The sequence below is a fragment of the Octopus sinensis genome, linkage group LG9, assembly GCF_006345805.1.
Source record: "Octopus sinensis linkage group LG9, ASM634580v1, whole genome shotgun sequence".
Classification (NCBI taxonomy): Eukaryota; Metazoa; Mollusca; class Cephalopoda; order Octopoda; family Octopodidae; genus Octopus; species Octopus sinensis.
This window is the reverse complement of record NC_043005.1, coordinates 93,044,265-93,067,842: the sequence shown is the minus strand read 5'-3', so window position 1 is coordinate 93,067,842 and position 23,578 is coordinate 93,044,265. Positions and strand designations below refer to the sequence as shown.

Genomic DNA, 23,578 nt, shown 5'->3' with positions numbered 1-23,578 from the left:
CTAAGAGAACTGATTATAAATCAACCCCCACCTTTTGTTATTCTTCTGAATGTGCCTCCCTTCTCAGTCATATGAACCCCCTGATGCACCCATTTTTCCTTTTCCCATTCATTGTCCCTTTTATGTCCCACCTTAAAAATAAATGCAAATTTTCAGACTTTTCTCAATCTTTCCACCCACAATTGCAAATGTTTGGATTTCTTTCCCTGCTTTTGTCTTTCTCACAGACATCAACTTCCCAAAATTCAAATGGATCAACAACCATAATAATGTTGCTAGTCTTAAAGGCCTGGCAAAAGTAATTAAAACTAAAATCTGGGAAAGGCTAGTGGCAACAGATATCAGAAAATTTTTATGAAAGGAATGATATTGGATTTAGCAATACAGAGATTAATTTGTGCCGAGATTTTAAAATGTACATATAACCAGTGATGATAAGAAAGAGGAAAAGAAGATTCACAACATTCTAATTTAGAAATCTTTATATATAAAAGTCAAGTTGTGTGTCTGTCTCCTACGATTTAGATTCCTAACTACTCCCACATTTTGCGGTGCAGTTTAACCAAAGCCGGGTATCTTATAGTTGTGATTCATATCGATCCCTTCTGGGTATAAGCACACATCTACGATGAGTCTACGATTTAAAAAAAATTTACCATAATTTTTTCCCATTTTAATGCATTTTTTCGCTATTATATAAGGGAAGTAACTCTCTAAAAATGTCTACGATGAGTCAACGATTTAAAAAAATTTAACCATTTTTTTCCCATTTTTAATGCATTTTTTTGCTATCTTTTGGCTATAACTCTCTAAAAATGCTTATATAGTTATTTCCCTTACAAACCCGAGCAACACCAGGCGATACTGCTAGTAATGACAAAAAAAAAAAAAAAAGAATTGACATTTGCCTTAACAGTAGATCATATCTGATATGTTGAACGTGAATTCAAAACCATTGACAGCCCATTGCCTCATTAACCCATTTGTTACCATATTTCATTAGAAATACACTACATTTGTTTCAATTAATTTTGAAAATAAAGAATTTAATGAAATAACATTATTTACATTTGATGGATATTTGTCCTCATCTTGTTTGTTGTTAACACAACTTTCCAGCTGATATACCCACGCTCATACCCACAGGCATATGGCGGAGGCAGTGACCTGAATGAACAATGATAATAATAACAACAACATTGAAAAATACCTTAGGAATGAGAACCCAGGTTTGAAATTTCCCCATGACACCTGATGAAGGCTGGAGAGTATATCAGCTGAAACGTTGTGTTAGCAACAAACAAGATGAGGACAAATATCCATCAAATGTAAATAATGTACATAATTCCTCATCTCTTAAATATAGAACTGGAATAATGAAATAACTTTGTTAATTTATGTTTGAATAGTGACAAACGTTTGAAGGATGGTTTTACATCATTTTAAAACTGGAAATTTTTATGATAAAGCCACCATTGGTTTCAGACTGGTTGATATGAAACGGGTTAAAGAAGGCGTCAGAGATGTAAGAGATGCAGGATGAAAATGAAAGTTCTTTAAGTGAAAGAAAAACTTCAGATAGAAGAAAATATTGAATGTGTTTGGGATGTTCTGTAAATTCAAATATTTGTAGTAAATTTCAACAAAAGTTAAGTGCCTTTCATATTTCAATAACATTCTGTCAGTCAACACAGACATTGCAAAACTTGAAAAACCAAATCTATCACATTTCTTTTAAGCAATTGAATGAAAATCGCAGTCAGTCAATTTAACTTCAGATCTTGTCTTCAACTTGTATGCTCTGAAATGTAACATTCCACGGTAAAGTTTCTAGTTACATAATTATTGAATTTGTTGATTGGAACCCAAATCAAAATTGCTTCACCATCAACACACACACAAAAACTACAATGAATCATGTAAACATAGTCACTGAATATGTACATAAGCATACACACACACACACCTGTCTTTTCATTTATAAGGCCACAAACTTTTACATCAGTCACTAATTTGCTATTCACTAGATGTTCTGTTCCTTCACAAGATGAATCAACCGCTGTAAATTCTTCTCTTAAAGTTTCTTTGTTCAGTGCTAATGTCTCTTTGCTAATAATGTCTCTGTTAGTTTTCTTCTTTTATGAGTTATTGTTACACACTTCCAAGCGTAAATATGTAAATTCTTTGGGTACATGTTTGATAGCAGGATGCGCTTCTTACAGCTAACTATTCAATCATGTCATGTGAGTAGTAGTATTGAAGTTCTTAGATTTTGTTTTAAGCAAAGTAAACTTTCTTGCACAAGAACAAAGTTTGAACACATGTCAAGTGTGCTTTAATCAATTTTACTTTCACACAACTCTTTCTCTCTATCTCTGAAATCTCATTTGCAAATAAAAATAGTAAAAATGAAGAATAAAGCAGGTAAGTGCATAGCAAGAACAATGCAAATATTGAGTGGTTGAAGTACAGCTTGCCTCAGTGTCTGATTTGACAATCTGAACTAATGTGAGCAACCGACCGAAAGAAATGTTTTGTTTGACATCAAATGATACTTTTAGATTGCTGTGAATGACAGCTGGGAAGCGAGCCAAGAGAGATTAGTTGAAAACAGGCAGACGAATATGAAACAATTTACTACTGATAATAAGTCACACTGCAATGTCAAGCAGACCATTGCTAACGCCACCGGGAAGCAAATTAAGCAATGAGTAAATCTCACAAGTCTGCTCAAACACACACACATAAATATATATATATGTGTGTGTGTGTGTGTGTGTGTGGTGTGTGTGTGTGTGTATATATATATATATATATATATATACATATATCACATCATACATGCATCCATTTATGATGCACAAGAATGTTCATAAAGAAATATATACAGACACAAATACAGGAAATACTCCAGTCAGACTCAAACACAGACACAAATTATAAGCAAAGATATAAGAATTTAGTTGAATGTGACATTTTGTTAACATTTCATGAAAATATATTTCCTCATAAAGACAGCAAATGACATCTATTCCAACAGTTCTACTAAACAGGCAAATAGTTTTATGGGAACTTCATATCTGCAACATTTGTTGCTAGGACACTACTAGTGTACAAGTGCTACCATCTGCACAACACAGGCTGCAGCACCATCATCATAAACATTAGTTACTGATTATTCTTTGACAATAATGGGAATTTCTACCATTTCTGCATTCTACACCAGTTCTTTGTTAATATTGCATAGAAATATTTTCATAGACATATTTAAGAAAAAAAAAAACAGTGACCAACAGAAACAGAGGAAGAAGATGATAGCAATAAGTAGAAAAGAAAAAGAAAGAAGTAAAAATCCTTAAGACTACATGTTCAAAGCTAGCCAGGGTATGTGGTCCAGCCTTCAAAGCTAACCAGGGTATGTGGTCCAGACAGTAAAGCTAACCAGGGTATGTGATCCAGCCTTCAAAGCTAACCAGGGTATGTGGTCCAGCCTTCAAAGCTAACCAGGGTATGTGGTCCAGCCTTCAAAGCTAACCAGGGTATGTGGTCCAGCCTTCAAAGCTAACCAGGGTATGTGGTCCAGCCTTCAAAGCTAACCAGGTTATGTGGTCCAGCCTTCAAAGCTAACCAGGGTATGTGGTCCAGCCAGCAAAGCTAACCAGGGTAGGTGGTCCAGCCTTCAAAGCTAACCAGGGTATGTGGTCCAGCCTTCAAAGCTAACCAGGGTATGTGGTCCAGCCTTCAAAGCTAACCAGGTTATGTGGTCCAGCCTTCAAAGCTAACCAGGGTATGTGGTCCAGCCTTCAAAGCTAACCAGGGTATGTGGTCCAGCCAGCAAAGCTAACCAGGGTATGTGGTCCAGCTTTCAAAGCTAACCAGGGTATGTGGTCCAGCCAGCAAGAAGGCATTACTTTAGAATCTAGTTTGAAAATAGTTTCTGCTATCAGAAATAATCACAAAATCTGTTAGAAATATCAACCAATTCTCACATAAATCACATCCTGGACACATTGGAAAATGTAGCTCAAGATACACAGGTCTGAAAAAATTAAAGATGGAATACTTGTGGCCAAATAACTTTAATCAGAGTTGACCTGAAGCTAATCAACCACAGAAACAAGATCTAAAATACCATTGCAAAAATTATGATTCCCAAAATTCTAAGGAAAACAACACCACTTTAAGTTATGTACAAAAAATTATAAATAGTGAAACTTTCCATCATATTTTAAGTGACATCATTCAAACACACACAAAATACAAACTGCACGGTTAACAAAATTACTGGATTCCTAACATATTCACCCCATTAAAGCGAAATTTCAAATTCTGAACCATGTTGCAGTAACTATCAATTCAGATATAATACAAACGTATCATTTTTCAAACAACTCTTCTTCAAAACATACTCACAGCAATCTGAATGTTTTCATTTGAAACCACAGCTGCAAAGCAAATATATGGACAAGTAGCTCTCTCTCTCTTTTACACACACACACACACACACACACACACACAAATTTATATATATATAAATTTATATATTATCCAATAATTTTTTGCTAGTTTAGTCTCTTTATCTATCCTGGTGTTGTATGAATATTTGATGTGGTTTTAGAGTCAAGTTTTGACTGCTGTCTCTAGCATGGTGGTATCTTTTAAATACCCTCAATTATAATTTATATATATATATATATATGGTGCGTTCAAAAGGCATCTGACTTGATTTTTTTATTCCTGCCAAAACTAATGTTAAATATGCAAAATCCTTTGGGTGGGTGGTGATGCCATCCTTCCTGCACATATGTGAGAATTTTCATGCTGGTAGGCTGTGTCAATTCCTGGCTGTTATGCCTAGAGTACAGACATGTAGTGTGTGCCCGTCAGAGCAGAGGCCATGAACTCATGTCTTATCACCAGTGATGATGGTCTTCATGAAGTTTTGGTCGTGGTTTGTACAATTCTGCATATCTTGGACAATTTCCATGCAAAGTTGCTTCTGCTGTTCTGCCAGTACCATGGAGATGAATTTTGCCAACACCCTCCACAAGCACAAATCCTCCATTAAAATAGAATGCACTAACCCTGTGCTTATTCTCACTTTGTGAGCAATTTCCTGGATTGTTACATGGCAGTCTTCCATGACTATCCACCAAAACTTCTTAATCGGTTCCTCATTTCAGCTTCTGGATGGCCTGCCTTAATGTGCCTAGCTTTCCTCTGAGGTGCAGTTACACCTTGATCTAAGTTTTGCCCATGGCATCATCGCCAAAGATCTGTTGAATCTTCTTGATGGTGTTTGAGTTGGAATATCATCAAGCTTTTGGCAAAACTTGATGCAATATCTCTACACTTTTGTACTGTAGGTGTAACAGCCAGGAACAGACATGGCCTACCAGCACAAAAATTTTCATGCATGCACAGGAATGGTGGTGTCACCTCCCCCACCCCCAAAGGATTTTGCTCACACAGCATTAGATTTGATGGGAAAATATAAAATTGATTACTTTTTGAATGCCTGTCATACACACACACACACACACACACCTCACTCTGTAATAACAATGAATGAAAGTAAAATTTTTGTATCACAGTTGAGAAGCTGACATCACAGGCGGTGGAATTGATAGCATTGTGATTTAACATTCAGATTGAAAGGCACTGGAAATTGTGACTAAACTCTTTGGATTCCTTAATTAACATCTTTGAACTGAATTAGAAACAATTTACTTTTATTTTTAATAATTTATATTTCAAGTTATAATCTAAGTAGGCAAAACCTTGATATTTCCAGATAGATACAAATACATGAATATCATCCTATAATGTTCACCTTCCATACTGGTCTGGGTTGGATATTTAAAGAGGATCCACCAAGTTGGAGGTCTGCGCTTACTGCCATTGTCAGCTTTGGCCTGGTTTCTACAGTTGGCTGCTCTTTCTAATGCCAACCACTTTACTGAGTGCACTATTCAGGATCTCATCAAGTAACTGGCAAGACAAAGCAGAAAGGGGACCCTCCCCACCTCAACTAAGTGAAGCTGCAGTAAAGAAAGAGGTGACTTTATACTAGATGTTGAGAGACAAAGTATGATAGAGAGGCAGGTATCCTGCTGTGGAAGAGATATATGACTACCCTACATTATATAAGGGTGGCTAACTGTAACTGGGAAGATGACAAAGATGTTAGTGCTGCAAAGAGATAAACAGAAGTGGGCTGGGTGGCTCCTTCAAGCTAGAAGGCGAGTAGAAGTGTGTAGGGACAGAAGAACTAGAAGCTTAGCTGGGAAGGGATTTATATATGTGTGTGTGTGTGTGTTTGTAGGAGTGCCCTGACATAATGTGAAAGTCAAAAATGAGTGTCAGTGTCATACAAGCAGTGTCATTCATTTCCAATATTCTGCAAATATATAAGATTATGATGACAGGACTCAAACCAGTTAGATTAAGAAAACTTTTGTTTACTTTGTTCAATAAAATGACAAATTTACAACCCTTAAGTAACTGTCTCAATTTCTCTAGCTTCATTAAGCTTAAATTGATTAACTTGTCAATTAAAAACAAAACAAAATCACTAATTAATTTCATCAACATATCCTATTTAAAATCCTATTTTGCTTTCGCTCTCTATTTACAGGAATTTTCTGCCTTAAACTTTTGATTTGAAAACTCTCAACAGGAGAAGCTGCTTCAAATTAACTGGGAGATTCTCAACAGGGGATCCAGATTATCATTACGAAAAGTATCCAGCTAAAACATACCTTCTTGGCAGACAATGGACTATGGCCATGCTGCAGCACCGTCTTGAATGGTTTAGTCAAGCAAATTGAATCCAGTACTTATTTTTAAGTCCGGTACTATTCTATAAGCTCTTTTACTGAACCACTCACTAAGTTGGAGGGATGTAAACAAACCAATACCAGTTGTCAAGTGGTGTGTGTGTGTGCATGGAGGGGGAGAAACAAACACACACAGATATATATATAGGGTGTTCATAAATTATCAGAACCACTTCCACAATTTATTGTACTGTCTGGGTGTGTTGGGTGCAACCAATGAAGTTCACGTGGAAATATTCTGTTGTTTTTAATAAAGCTAAGTACAACTTGATTTTTCTGAAGTTTTCAATTGTAAAAACATTATGGACATTGTGTGTGTGTGTGTAAACACATACACACGATGGGCTTCCCCAGTTTCCAGCTACCAATTTCACTCACAAAACATTGGTCAGCCCATGGCTATAGTTGAAAACACTTGTCCAGGGTGTCACACAGTGGAGATTGAACCTGGAACCATGCACACATAAAGAGAGCTTCTTCACTACACAGCTATGCCTGCACTTACCAAAAAAGTAAATCCAAATTTTTAAACAGTTCACAATTCTTTATTGATTATTTTCCATTACATAATACTTTCTTGAGAAACAAAGAACAAAGGAATTTAAACCTTTTGATTCCAACCCATCTGTGACCACCCTTGTCTAATGATACAAAAAATATACACTTTGAAGTGTTCACGATTAAATTTAAAGCTTCCACCAAAAGTTTCATCCAGAACCTTTTTTTTTTAGGTTCCTAACACTACATTGATAATAATAATAATAATACTAAACCCCTCCAAATTCTTGATTGTGTATGAAAAATTATTTAAAACAGTTGGAGAGTATATGTCATTAGAAATATGGTAACAAAATCGTTCATTGAAGCTTACAAAAATAAACCTAATCTTTTTCTTTTTTTAATATTAGCCATAGTTAAGAAACAATATGGTTGAATATACTATGCCAACAATGCACAGGGAGCACCAGAGGATACCTGCTAATAACAAATTTAACCTGTTAGCATAGATTATTATTCTGTCAAATACAATGCTTATTTAATCACATTATTTTAATTAATCATTCATTATCTTGTAGCTTCAAGATTTCAACGATGGGATTGTTTACAATTAAAATATAGGGTAAGTGAGACAGGCTATAGATATTGTCAGTTTGAACATAAGATAGGTACAATATTTGGTGTGAGATAGGGTTGGTTTAAATACTGGAGCTTTAAACACTCTTTTCTTTCTCCAAAGAGCTATCTTCAATAAATATTTCATAGTGAAGAAAAAAAAACCAAATTCCATGGCCTCAGCCATTCTTTTATCCTCAGTCTTTCTCACTCCTTAATCCCATGTCTCACCTGATGCAGCCACCAGTTCTGTTTCTGTTCTGGCCTCTTTTCCTATATTTTATCTCCAAGCATAAAGCTACCTTCCTCTCCACTGCAGTCTCTCCATTAGTCAAAGGGGATTTTAGATTTGCAAGCCGCATGGCAGCCTCACTACTGCTGGTGCCACAAAAAGTGGCCAAGACATTCTGTAAAATGGATGTCATTCTTAATGCCAGCTACCCATTGAAATGATGCTAAAGCAGACACTGAAGCATTATGTAGTCCTCAGACTTTCCGGATTCTGTCAAGCCATCCAGCCCATACCAGCAAGGAACACAGATGCTAAACTGTGATGATGATGAGGTCATGCCTGCCAAAATTGCACTAGAATTTTGTTTGTCTTAATTTAGTGAGAAATGGAGTACTACCCAGGACATTTGCTGGCCCCTCCATGGCAGTGATGTTGATGTCCCTTCATGAATTGTGGGTACATTGGACTAGATGCCTTTTCAGTATTTGATCCAGTATTTGTGTTTGTTCAAATCCCACCATGGCTTATTTAGATGGTAGATTTCATCTGTCACTTAGTATAACGCCACTACCTGGCACTGGGGATGCCTTTAGCAGAACTCACCCTGGAAAGCATTTGAGCCAGGTTCCAGCCTAAAAATACCAACTTTATTTCCAGCCAACCAATTTCAGAGGGCCAGTAAAGACAAGTAACTACTGCCTTCTCTCCTGACTGAAAGATTTAAAAAAATATACAGGAGAATGTGGGAGTTCTTCCCAAAACATGATCAAGCCTCTGAATGTGAACAGTAATACTATGACTGCTGATAAACTTAGAGCACTGAGATAGAGTAGAATATGTAGATTATCCATCATTGCAAGCACAGGTCATAGTTGATAGATGATGATGATGGTGCAATATTTGTAAAATTGGTGTGGCTGATTTCATAATGATCTTCTTTATCACTAACAATTCAATTATGAAGCAGAAATGGTACCCAATTTGTTTCATCTACACACACTCAAAGTATTTATATTTTGCATAAGGTGACAAAAGACTACAGGTGTTATGGTTTCTCGTTAATAATAGCTTAATTCTGACAGCAGATAATGCTTTGATCCTTTGTATTTTATCTCAGATGTTTGTGTGATTAAAGTATTGCACTATCAGCTGCACGCTTTCAGAGGTAAATGGGATCTCTTCTGATTCCCATTTCTTGCTTTCAAATGTCTGCTTGTGTTTTAAGGCTCTATCTTCATCAGTAGCAGCATTATCAAATTTTAACATCTGCTTTTCCATACTTGCATGGGTCAAATGGAATTTGTTAAGGGCAATTTTCTACAGCGAGGTGCCCTTCTTCACATCAACCCTCACCAGTTTCTAAGTTAACATTTCCTCTTGGCTGGGCAACCCTCACCAGTTTCTAAGTTAACATTTCCTCTTGGCTGGGCATGTTTCTACAGAAGGTTAGAAATGCTTGCACGATGGTGACACTCCCTGCCAAGTATCCTGCTAGGCCATGGAAAGGACACACACACATACACAAATATATATTTTGTGTTTTGCTTAGGAGCAATGCACAGTAACATAATTTTTAGCTTGAACCAAACACAACAAGCCACTTCAAATCCTTGTAAGAGTATCCATGTAAATGGAGTGAGGACAGCCTAGTTTGCACTGGCATCAAGCCATACTATTTGTTATATTTTAAAAGCATTTAATAGGTTCATTTCAAGGGGATGTAGTTCCTATTGTGTGTTATGCAAGTGCTGAAATGTAGTGTTAAATGCTTTGAAAATATCATTTGTTTTGACCTTATTATTACAAATTTTATATGTGTATATCATATGCAGGACACGCTTCTTTCAGTTTCTGCCCACCAAATCCACTTACAAGACTTCGGTTAGCTCAGGGCTAAAGTAGAAAACCCTTACCCAGCGTTACTCAGTGGGACTGAACTTAAAGCCATGTGGATGTAAATTGCACTTCTTAATCACACAGCCATCTAATTTACCACTTATACAAATTTATCACATTTTGTCAAACCCTGATAGCAAGGAAAATTTCATGTAAAAAGTAAAATGAAAAAATGTAATATTCACCTTACCATGCAAACTGGAATTGGAATAATTCGAAAACATGGATATAGTTTCAAGAAAATTGTTATAATTGGTATTTTGACATCTACAAACCATTGTTTCTTTTAAAGAAACTCTAACACATCTCCTAACTTTTGAAATAGAAGTAAAAATGCCATAACATAAAGAATGTTTGCCAGTTATGGAAAAAAACTGATGAGTTTTAAATCACTATTTTCCAAAAATCTTGTGAGATGTAAAATTAAATTTAAAGCTATCAGAGAAAAATATTGTGTAAGCAATACACAGAAGGTTAATTCTAAAACAATAAAATTCCTGAATTACCTATATTTGTTTTCTCCATGGCAATTTCATGGCTCCTGGAATCTGAAGAAGAAAAAGAAAGGAATATGAATTATTAACCCTGTTGAAATACAGTGCTTCTGTTTCAATTAACTTTGAAAATAACAAAGAATTTAATGATCGTGTCATTTTTTTGAAGAGGTGGTGTTTGGTACAAAACATGAAATTTTAAAGGAAGATTTTGATTAGATTACTTTGAAACAGGAAGTTTTGACAGAACTAGGATGGTCTCATGTAAATTGGTATTAAAAGTGTTAATATACTTACATATCTGGAATTAAAGACATTCATTAACTAATGAAGTTTTTTTTATATACAAATTTTATAAATTATATGAGAGAGAGAGAATGGGATTCTACAAACTTGTCAAAACAATGAATGCATAGAAAATGGATGATGACTCTGCAGAAAGCACACTTTTACAACTTGTCTGTCAGTAGATGAGAGAGACCAGTTTCTAAAAGCTGTTGACAACAGGAAAGAATAAACATGCAGCATTTGTAATAAAAGGATCATTGAACAGTGACATTCTTCTACTAAGCCAAAAATCCATCTGGACATCAAAGACAACAGAGATCATTGGTATGAAACAAGTAGGGAATGGATAATGAAGAAAAAGTTGTTTTGTTGTTTTTGAACAATATCCAATGCCCCAAGACTAGAAGAACTAACAATAAAAAAAGAAAAAGGAAAAAAGAAAGGATAGTGAGAGAGAATAAGAGGAAGGACATGAATAGGAAACAGAAAAAGAAAGCAGAGAAAAGGAAGAAGAAAGCAAAGTATGAAAGAGTTAAATGTGCAAGAAAGAGAAGGTATGTTCTTGAAACCAGCAACTGTGGATTTACATACGATATATTGAGTATAGACTCCTCCATACCAAATCTCAAGTAAAACCATTATTCCACATTGAGTTCTGTTTCTTTTTATTTCAAGAGAAAAACATATTCAAAGAATACCATCAGCCAAGTTAAATTCTATATTTTCATAACTTACCCACAGACCAGTAAATAATTTAGATTCTTTTCTTACAGGTTATGCCATGGCCAAAATCAAAGAACAGGTAATAAATAGGTAGCTCTTTTTTTCTTTTCTTTTTTTACACAAATATCTCGCTCATCAATACAAATGCTGCAATCAGACATGCATGAATGAAGAAGTCCACTAAAGAAGAGACACCAATGGGTACTGAGGGTTATTACTGGCCATTGGATGGCTAATTGCAAGTGTCCTGGTCAAAGTTTAATTGTCAGTAATATTCAGTCACTGTATCATTTTCGTACCCAATTTGCTTTGCTTGTATGAATCAGATGAAATTCATTGAGGCAGTGTTTTTCTATGGTCACATACCCTTCCTGTAAACCATCCCACCAAATGTTTTCATGCAAAATATTTCCCCATGACTAGACATGTTTTCACAAAAGATTGGAGATGAATGATGCTGCTTGTATGATGTTGATGCTTATTTATGATACCTCTCTCTCTCTGTACACACACACAAAACAGGATGACTGGCTTCTTTTAGGTTCTGTCAACCAAATCCATTTGCTCAAGGTGTCGTGCATTGGGACTGAACCTGAAAACATGTAGCAGGTAACAAACTTCTGAACCACACAGCCATGCTTGCATACATTCTTTAATAAAACTAAGTCTATTTCATTCTCTTAGAAAGTGAATATTTCTGCTTTATAGACAAAAACCATATCATTCTCCCAGACTCCAGACACTTACAGCAAGATCAGAGAGGATTTGCTTCTCACAAGCTTAAATGGTAAGTTGTTCAGTACTACTATTATTATTATTATTATTATTATTATTGTTATTGTTAAACACTGGGTGACAACAAATTAAACCCAATACACACTGATTAAGTCACCATCTGCTACACGAGCAAAGACTGAATAATACATGGCAATGTTTGCAAATTAAATTAGAAAGAAGCACATTTGGTATTCTGGAATTGCAGATTGCACCAGAGATAAGTTTTTTGCATTGATCCTCTGCTCAAGCAGGGTTGAGTAGGCTTTCTCAATAAGAACAACTAAAAGCTATAGATGGAGTGAAAACACTATGTGAATGGATTAAGCTAAAATACTACTTGTGTTTGGGGAAGAGATAAAATAATGTAATGTTACTAAATAGCACAGTTATGGCTGAAATGAATTCCTCATCCGATTTAATGACTTGGTTATTTCAGACAATAATGAAAATGGCAACTCATCAAAAGGAATTACATAAAATATGTAGACATTTAAAAAAAAAAAAAAGGAAAAAATTACAAGTAATTCTGAAAACTGATATAAATGCTTCTGTGATCATATTAACAGGCAGATCCTTAACCACTAGCCACTGCCTGTTTTCTTCCTATCATTCTGCCTTTAGCAGAATTTACTCTGTTGTAAATAGCACCAAACTGCTTCATTCCTTCCCCCACTTTTCCCATGCAAATACTTAAGCATGGCACTGGTCTCCCCATTCTCGCCAATCTATGAATGAAGGCCTACAAAATTAATGTCAATTCCTTCCACCCTAAGAGATAGTGTCCAATGATATACTGCTTTGCTTAAAAGCCAAGGAAGTCTTCTTTAATCTAAAAGAGTAGAAGAATGAATTACAAACATATTCAGATCCGTTTGCTTATAACTTTCAGGCAGCAGACAGACAGAGTTGTTAGAACAGAGAACAAACAAACTTGTCATGTTTGTTTTGGACTTCTGTGCTCAGAGTTCAATTCCTAACTTTGATTTTCAATTCTTGGGTGTCCAAGGCAATGGATTGGTAGGATTGTTGTTAAAATGTTGGAAGCGGCAGGTTTTGAGTTCTTGGATGTCAGACTTAACCTCTCCCCTGGATTAACATTCTAACACCACACCCTTGGTCTTTGAATACCTTTAGTAGAATTAATTCACTCTGTTGCAAGCATTCAAATCGAGTCACCACTTTATGAATAACCTCCTCTTTTCCTCCCAACTGTCTCTGACCCCACCCCGACAATTGTTATGGATGCAGTTTTTATTTAACCATTTGATCGAAGCAAAAAAAAAAAAATAAACAAAATTTCACATATTTTCTATCACTTCCAAACATAACCAAATATGGACTACATTAGCAATACACATGGAAGCATTTAATGAAGAGCTTCTAAATTTCTCAATACATTAGGTTAGAGTAAAAATAAAACCCTAAATAAATGAATTCTATCAATTGGTTTAATCCTCTCAGTTAATTTCTAATCTTCTTAAAATATCTCATACTTGGCAGATCCTGTTATGGACACATTTATCAAACTTGATTAAAAGAGAGAGTGTATATATGTGTGTGGGGTGGTGTTATTGTTAGAATATTCATTTTTCCAAGCTTGCATTGAGTTTACTGAAGTAGATTTTCTATGGCTAGATGCCCTTCCTGTCACCAACCCTCATTTACTTCCAAGCAAGGTAATATTCCCCCTCACCCACCAGGGCTAGACATGTTCTTGCTGAATATTGGAAATGAATGACAATGCTTGTCTGGCAGTGACACTAGTTCACAAGCATACACACATGATAGGATTCTTTCAGTTTCCATCTATTAAAGTCACTCACAAGGCTTTCATTGGCTCGAGGCTATAGTAGAAGACACTTGCCCAAGGTAGCAATCAGTTGAAATGAACCGGAAGCCAGGTGATTGAGAAGCAAACTTCTTAACCACACAGCCATGAACACTTGGATGATTATATATATACATATATATATATACATATATACATATATATATATATACATATATATATATATACATATATACATATATACATATATATATATATACATATATAATATATATATATATATATATATATATATATATATATTGCCAGCATGGAAAGCGGATGTTAAACGATGATGATGATGATACACACGCACACATACACACACATATATATATAGTGAGGGGTAATTGAGGAAACTTGATTACCAGTGTATCAATCTCTCCAAACCGATTAATTAAAAGACTTATATTTCTTTCAGGTCATCTATGACAGATAAAAAAGTTGACACAAGAAATGGAAAGATAAGCAGTCACAGTTGCCAGATGTACAGAACACAGTGATTTAGAAATTCAATGACTTTCCAAATGTTACAAGATCTTAAACTTTGGATGGAATTGGAAGCCTCTGGCAAGAATGAAACAACTCTATTGAAAAGAAAAAAAAAGACACTAAAAGGATATCACATTTCATCTAACAGGTTCAAACCATTATCAATGATGATCCAGGAAAACCAATGTGGGACATCCCAAAAGAAATTCCAGAGGAAATGTATGTACGGAGGAGAGGCCAAGTCATGTCTGCAATGACACTGGGAGACTGTTTGATGCATGCCAAATGGTTACTTCTGGTTAATAACCTTCACAAACATGGTGTGATTTGGTTCTTCTCTGATGAAAAGTCTACAGGAAAAATGACAGGTGGTTATGTGCAGATCTTTCTGATACCTGCAATGAGGCACACACCAAGTTTCCAGCAACCGTGGTGGATTTAGTAATGAAGAGAATGAAGGTCATATCAAGCCACCTCACACCACCTTTCCACAGAATTTAAGGCTGCTGAGTACACTTAGATGATGGAGATAATTGCTAAGCTCTGCATGGATGGGTAAAGCACACCAAGGAAGCCCACAGCACCTTCTCACAAAGACCATGTAGCTCAAAAATAGGTGTCAGACAATCTTGACGCTCATGTAGCACCAAATTAGTGACATCCAAACATGCCAGGTTTGAAATCACATGGATCATTACATTTGGAATGTTGTTGGAAAGGAAACTAATCAACATCCTGAATGCTGCTGCCATTATCTAAGGTGGTGTCCAAAATGAGCCAAGACCATTCAATGCAGGGCATGTCAATGATTTCAGTCCTACACTGAAGCAGTCATCAAAGCTTGGGGTAGATTCACAGAATAATCTTATAAAAAAACACTTAATAACACATACAAATTTTTATTAAAATAGGTTTGGTTTTTGTTAGATTAGAATTATTTTATCAAATTACCAAATATGTCCTCACACACCCTGGGCAAGTGTCTTCTATCACAGCCATGGCTCAACCTAAGTCTTGTTAAAATTTGGTGAGTAAAAGTCCATCAAATGAGTGTGTGTGTATGAAAAGGAGGATAATCGAAATGGTACAGCATTGGACAAAATACCCTTTACAAATCACATTTGCCATTCCTACATTCAAAGTTGATAAAAAGAGCAACAGACAAAATCTTGGGATTAATGTAATTAACTAAATGATTGAAGACAGTGTCCTCAGCATGGCCACTGCCTGAAGACTGAAATCGATAAAAGTGTTAGGAATTCTTCATAGGAGTTCAATGATTTGTGGGGTCACATCACCTTAGATGTTTCATTACAGAAAATGTAATAGGAAAAACTAACCAAAATTTATACTGAAAAACACTGGTAACAGTCAAAATTGTGACAGTATGTTTTAGAATACTAAATGTAGACAGTAGATAAGAGAAGATCAGTAGAGTTAACAAGATCTGATTTCTCACAATACAAATGAAGAATCAAGTAGTCTGCAATAAGATATTGGAATATAAACATATACTGTAGCAAGATTTGAAACCAAATCGACAAATTGCCAAGTTAAAAATCATCGCTTAGCAACAGATTTATCATGTAATTGGTTGAGTTATGAACCAATCAGCACCTGACAATCACATTATACATCTTTCTGGCAGCCACTAGAGCATCCTTTTACAAAGCTTATAAAAAGGCACATTTTGAGCACCTAAGTTCAGTCTGTGACCACCTGCAGCTCAGCCAACCATATTTTCATTTTGCTGCATTTCCAGTTGTTCTTATGACTCTTTACTCAATCAAGAAAGCAGCTACAGTTCACTGACATGAACCTAATTGTGTATATTTTCTCCTGTCTTGGTAACATAATTACATAGCCATCTTGATCAACAATTTGTAGAAGCTACAGAATTATCCTTCTGGTGAGTAAACTTTGTTGTGTTTTTAATTCAAGACCAGCCTGGAAAATATTTGTGCAATGAAATAAGACTGTCTGCTAACCGTCCACGAGTGTTGTGCCTTCATTCTGTGTAGCCTGATCCCAGCTCAACTACCAGCATTTCAATTCCTTCATTTTATGTCCATTATGATAAGTTAACGTTGGTGACAACTGTGCAGGTGGTCACAAACCAAAGTTTGGCACTCAAAACATGCCTGTCTATAAGGGCTTATTCTAACGACTTCTAGAAAGATGCCTCAAGTGATGTCTTAATGCTGACTGGTTCATAACTCAGCTGATCCCATGAAAAAGCTGTTGCTGGCCTCTTGTAATTGTAATCTGTTTCCTGTTTCTATTCATTCCACTGCAACCATTCTGGGGGTACTTTCATCAAAGGTTTAGTTGAGCAAATCAACCACAGCACTTATTTTTAAACCTGGTAATTGTTATATTGGTCTCTTTTTGCTGAACCGGTTCTCAAGTGATGGGAGGACAAAAAGAAAAACCGTAAGGCGGGCTTCTATTGCTTCCGTCTACCAAATTCACTCACAACACATTGGGTCGGCCTGGGGTTGTAGGAGAAGAAGACATTCGTCCAAGGAGCTATTCAACGGACGCATTTCGAAAACGAGTTTACGAAACGAATGTCAACCACGCAGCCATGCCTCAACCTATTTTATATAGTCTTTAATAAACAGAATGTAGATATGTAGCTCATAAAAAAAAAACATAAGCTTGACAATATCACATAAATGTACACACATTTATTGCTAATTTCTGTTTACGTCTAACATCAAACAATACCGTCATTCAAGTAACTGTCTTTATCACACACAATAAAAGGTTAAATACATTAAATTATTAGGGAGCGAGGGATCAATAGCAGGCAATTTTTTCGCTCCGAAAAGTAATCCCAACAGACCTTTAAGTTGAAATGTATGTTCACATACACATCACTGATTTATGTGAGCGTTTATGTGAGCGAACATGAGAAAACAGCTGCTAATTCGATGCCATGTGCGAGTCTATATATATATATATATATATATATATAACATAAGGGACTAAAGCCATCTGAATATGGCTAGGGACAGGGCAGGGTGGTGGTGTTACTGTTGCATTTAGCCCCAGGCGAACATCAACGTCGCCAGATATATATATATATATGCTGCGAGGCATAAAGCGAATTCTTTGTTTTAGTTTTTGCGACGCAGTCAGCAGTTTCCTTGTATTCTTGTTTTTTGTTTAGTACATAAATACACATACACAAATACACACATATATATATATCACCGTGACCGACCAGGCTATCAGATGTTGTTACACATCGCTGGTCACAATACACTTCGCATTGTTTTAGCCTTCGAATAACGCCACCCCGCTGGCTAAGCGAGCAGGCCAACAGAAGAAAGAGTGAGAGAAAGTTGTGGCGAAGGAGTACAGCAGGGATCGCCACCACCCCCTGCCGGAGCCTCGTGGAGCTTTAGGTGTTTTCGCTCAATAAACACTCACAATGCCCAGTCTGGGAATCGAAACCGCGATCCTATGACCGCGAGTCCGCTGCCCTAACTATATATATATATATATATATATATATATATATATATATATATATATATATAAACCGTTCAAAACTCACTGGGATTCTCTCCGACTTTCAGGTTCGATAAACTCAAGTTCACAATAAAACTATACTAAATTGAATGCGAAAGAAAAGTTGAAGTATTGAAGTGATTGCCAGCAGAAGAAAGAAGGCTTTGGGGCAGACATGTATGCAGAATTTAAAAGAGTTTAGGCACGAACGACTGGATGTTTGAGCGGAAACAAAATGAGGTGTTTAGGGGCATTCGGCAATATTGATAGACATATATTGGGTTAAACGAAACTGGATTGTTGAGACTAATAAATAAATAAAAATCATAGTTTGTTATTGCTTAGATGTTGATATTTTAAGCGAAATGACATTAATTGCATTGCTAATTATACAAGTAAGAAGCACAGAAATCCTTAATGATCTTTACTCAATAATAAAGAAAATATTTATGCAGTAAAGTCTCAAACATCTTTCACAAAGTTGGCGCAAATTCCACAACATACACCCGTTCATCCCTGAATTAAAAATGTTTATTTGTTAATACAACTGACCAAGAGAGTAAAATAGTCGGACTTTTTCTGTTTAATATTCACTGATTGTCATAATCGTTTATAAAGAGGAAAGGACGAGAACCTCAAAAACTGCGGCGATGCTCCATTGTGTTATAGAAAGACAGTAGGGGATGTACTTAAAACATTAATGTCCTTGCACAAGATCCGATCACATCTTCCACTTTCAGACCTGCCCTCCTCTAATTCTGAGGTTTGATTTAATGCCTACACCATGTTTGTTTATACATATAATAATAGAGTGGTCTTAGTTTTAAATTAAAGATGCGCAGCGGCTATTTTTCCACCTCCAGTGTTGCTTGGATCCACATCGAATGTCCACAATGTCCTTGGGAAAAGCAAAGCATGAATGTCACAACTTACCATGTCACTAAAATTAAGAAACACATTGGATCATCCACCGAGTGGATAAGGAAAACTTTTTGAAAGCAAGATAACTTACGTATCAGAATATAAAGAGGGGATGAGTGGGTGCGAGCGAAAGGGGGGGAGATTGGGGGAGAGGGGGAAAAAACAAGAAAAGAATAAGAGAAAATAAGTCAGAAAAGGAGTGGGAGGGGAGGTAGAAAAGGAGTGGGAGGGGAGATAGAAAAGGAGTGGGACACATAAACAAGCAAATAGACAGAGGGAAAGAGAAGAGAAGGAAAAAGGAAAAGATAGAAAAGTGGTAGAAGGAGAAAGAGACTTGTGTGTAATGCTATAAATAGACGAGTGACCTAACCTAGATATCAGCTCCCCCCACCATTTGTCACTACCTCCCTAACTCTACCGCCGCCGCCAACCTGAACACAGTGGTAGCATATGTACACAGCTATAATGGTATGTTGCAAACACGGTGTGCTTGCAGGTGATATAGGTTCCTTCCAGTAGAGAACTGCTGCCATCTCAACACTCAGCATAATCACTAAACCACAGCCTGTCCTCTCCACCCCCACCATCAACACGGCAGGCATTTATAATTTATATATAGGTAAAGTTATAAATATACAAACGTGTCCTATCATTGTGTTTTTGTACTGAGAGCATATTGTGCGCCGTACCACAGTAACAGACCAAATCCACAGGCGTACATCGGTACTTTACAAAGTAGTTATTCTTCTAAGTGCAAAATAGAGAAAAGTTTTTGATGCGATTGAAATTCATTCATGAACGATTAGAAACTTTGCAGAGGATAAGAACAACGAGATAAGAGCAGAAATGACGAACAAACGACGAAAACAATCCCAGGAAACAACACTTCACATTCTCTACACTCGATAGCTACCAGATAGCAAATATATATATATACATATATATTATATTAATCAAACAAAAACAGAAATTATCATGAGTTAATTAACAATCTTGACCTAAATCAGAATTTTGGACTGTATACGTGTTTACTCAGTTCATGTATATATATATATATATATATATATATATATATATATATATATATATATTATATATATATATATATAATATATATATATATATATATTACATATATATATATATACATACATACACACACACATTTGCACATGTAACCTATTTTAAAACATTAATGGTAGTAGTGGGATTATTTTGTTAAACATTATCATTTTCTTCTACGTCGTCTACCAGTTACGTAATTCCAATTACAAGCAGAAAGAGGGGGGTTAGTGCGGCAAGGCGGTCGGATGAGAGAGAGATAGAGAACAGTAGAATTGTTTACATTTCTCAAATCATTCATTCATCAACGAAAATAGCACTCAGCCAACTTAGCCTTTCCCTTAAGCTTACTGACATAAAAGAGCAAATGAACAAACACACACCTCTTTGTACATAAATAAACGAGCAATTTTCTACCATTTTTCTTTTTCTTTTTAAACACGTTCTCGTAGATCCTAAAACACTTAGCTCAACACCACGATTGGTTCAACCTGTCTGAGGTGATTGGGAATAGATTTAAAACAAATATTCGTAAAATTAAATTCAAAGGAAGCAACTAAAGCAACGCCAGTGCCGCTTTGGCTAGCTCTTGTGCTGGTGGCACGTAAAAAGCACCAACCGATCGCGGGCGATTCCAGCTCCTCTGGCTCCTTGTGCTGGTGGCACGTAAAAAGCACCCACTACACTCTCTGAGTGGAAGGGCATCCAGCTGTAGAAACACTGCCAGATCAGATTGGGGCCTGGTGCAGCCTCCTGACTTCCCAGACCCCCAGTCGAACCGTCCAACCCATGCCAGCATGGAAAACGGACGTTAAACGATGACAATGATGATTCTCCCTTCAACATTCTCAACAAGCAGGAGACACTGGATTTTGCCCAAACAATTGATTCTAGCATAGGCACAAGGCCTAAATTTCAGGGAAGTGATTCATTGATAACATTGGTTCCCGGTACATGACTTGTACTTTATTTTGATAATCCTAGAAAGACAAAGGGTGAAGTTGACTTTGGAATATAAAGAACAAGAAGAAATACTGGTTTCAAATTTTGGAACAAGGCCAGCAATTATGGGAGGGGAGGGGCCAATTCAGAACATAAAGTCAGAGGAAATGCTGCTAAGCATTTTGCCCAGAGTGGTAACGATTCTGCCAGAAGAAGCATTGCCAGCTATTTTGTCCAAATCTGCCAATCCCTCATCAATAAGGTTCTAAGTTCCAAGTTCAAATAATTCTTTCTACTAAAGGTACAAGGCCTGAAATTTTGGGGGAGGGGTCTTGTTGATTACAGTACACAACTGGTACTTAATTTATCGACCCCAAAAGGATGAAAAGCAAAGTTGACCTTGGTGGAATTTGAACTCAGAATGTAGCAGCAGACAAAATACCACTAAGCATTTCCCCTGGTGTGCTAAGGATTCTGCCAGCTCGCTGCCTTATTCCAAGTTCAAATAATAACGATGATCTTTAGATATAATGAACATTGATAAGGGTACTGACATATCCTTTTACATCCACCTTCCATGTGGCCAGAAGTTGGTCAGTCCCAGTTAGTCCTTATTGGATGCCACTGCCTTCATAGACGGGTCGATGGAGCATATTTTGCTTGTATGTTTCATTAGTGATTTGGTTTCTATGGTTGGATGCCCTTTTGATCACCAGCCTCTTTTACAGAGAGTATTGGATGTATTTTATTGTGGCACTAAAAACAAAGACATTGTCATGTCCTCAAGACATTAATTCTGGTGACCTCTTCAGTCTGGGTATTGCTATTTTGCCTTAAACAATGTGACCCATATAAAATGGAAATGGTTCAGCCAGAAATCATAATCTTTTAACTGAAAACTAAACAGTGAAATATTGAAATGGAACTAATTCTTTATCACCAGAATCAACAAGTCATCTTGTTTGCCACAGAATAAAGAATATGAATGACGAAAGCTAAAATTGTTAAGTAATCTGACACTTTTAAGACATTTCCAAAGACTTTTGTTATTTAAACACAGGAATAGAGTTAAATATCTCCAAATTCCTTGAATAACTCCAGGACAGTGGTTAAGCATGTTAAAACTCTGAGTAAAAGCAATTGCTATGAAGCATACAAGTACACAATGTAATTAACAGCTTGAAAAATTGTCTTAGCAACTTCTTTATATGTAATATATGAAGATGTGTGTGTGTCCTTGACTTGAAGTTGAAAACAAGTGTCACCTGCATACAAACGGTGTCTCTTATTTTCAATCTTCCATGAAAACATATCCAATCATAAGGAAATTATCACCTTGCTTGAAAAGAAGTTTGAGCAGGTGGGGGCGGATATGAAAGGCATCCCACCCAAACGAAAATAAGCCTCAACATATTCCATCTGACTCATGCAAGCATGAGAAGTGAACATTAAAGTAGTGATGGTGATGATGACGCAGTAATCTTTTGACATTTTATATTAAATCCATTTTCCTACATTAACAAGTAAAGTATGACTTTGCTAACCTTAACAGTATCAGAATGCAAGAAACACAAGGAACTGGAATAAATTATTGGTAAAATATCTCATCTGTCTACCCTCTGTGCCAAATTTACTGCTTGCTCTGTCCCTAATACCAACAGTTTCTAGACCAGAAAACTAATAACTTTTCAAGGTTTTCTTTCCTTTTTAAAAAAAACACGTTCGGTAATAATGGTTGTATGTAATGAAAAACAAAAACATACACCAACAGAAAGAAAGAAAAAAAAAGCCAACAAACTATTTACCAATCCAAATATAAATGCTAATACTGTGTGCACAAAGAATGTAAAAAGGAAAAAAATGTCTTTACATGTTTTTCCTTTATCATTGACAAAAGAGAGAAGAAGAGAAAATTGAACATAATAGGAAAGTCAATAGCTATTTTTAAATAATTCAGTTGAGTGGATCTATAAAGAAAGTAGGAAAAATGTATTCTAATTTAAGGAATTCAGAAAAAAAATGAGTTATTTAAAAAAACGACCGAAATAAGCAGAAACTTCTGTGAATTAGTGAATGTAATACCCAAAGTAAAGCATTTTTGTTACAATTGATAGACAAGACTATTTACAGAAAACTACAAACATCATGGACGGCAAATCTAAAATAATTTTCAGTTGTAAAATAAACTGTTTCATAAATAAAATGAAATTGTATATTTTCCTCCGACAACATTAATATTTTATTCTAAGAAATGCCATGAAATACCAAATGAAATTCAAAAGTAGTATGTCAGTAGAAAATTGGAAATTATGATGTTTAAAGAACATGGAAGTAAATTGGAAATATGTAAATTATTGAAATATGATTGGAATTAGTGTTTCCAGATAAATCAATAGCAAGTATCTTTCAATGGTTAGACCACGATTAAAAACAGTTGAAATTAGTGTTTAAA

At 35.9% G+C, this 23,578-nt stretch overlaps 1 protein-coding gene across 5 annotated transcripts in view; it reads right to left on the bottom strand.

Moving 5' to 3' along the window:
- The window catches only part of LOC115215943 (histone deacetylase 4), a 335,866-nt gene that overhangs the window by 198,830 nt on the left and 113,458 nt on the right, over positions 1-23,578 (bottom strand). For all 5 annotated transcript variants that reach the window (XM_029785321.2, XM_029785323.2, XM_029785322.2 and 2 more), the window contains exon 2: positions 10,587-10,628. The gene's annotated coding sequence lies outside the window, so the exon portion shown is untranslated. The remainder of the gene's footprint in view (positions 1-10,586; positions 10,629-23,578) is intronic.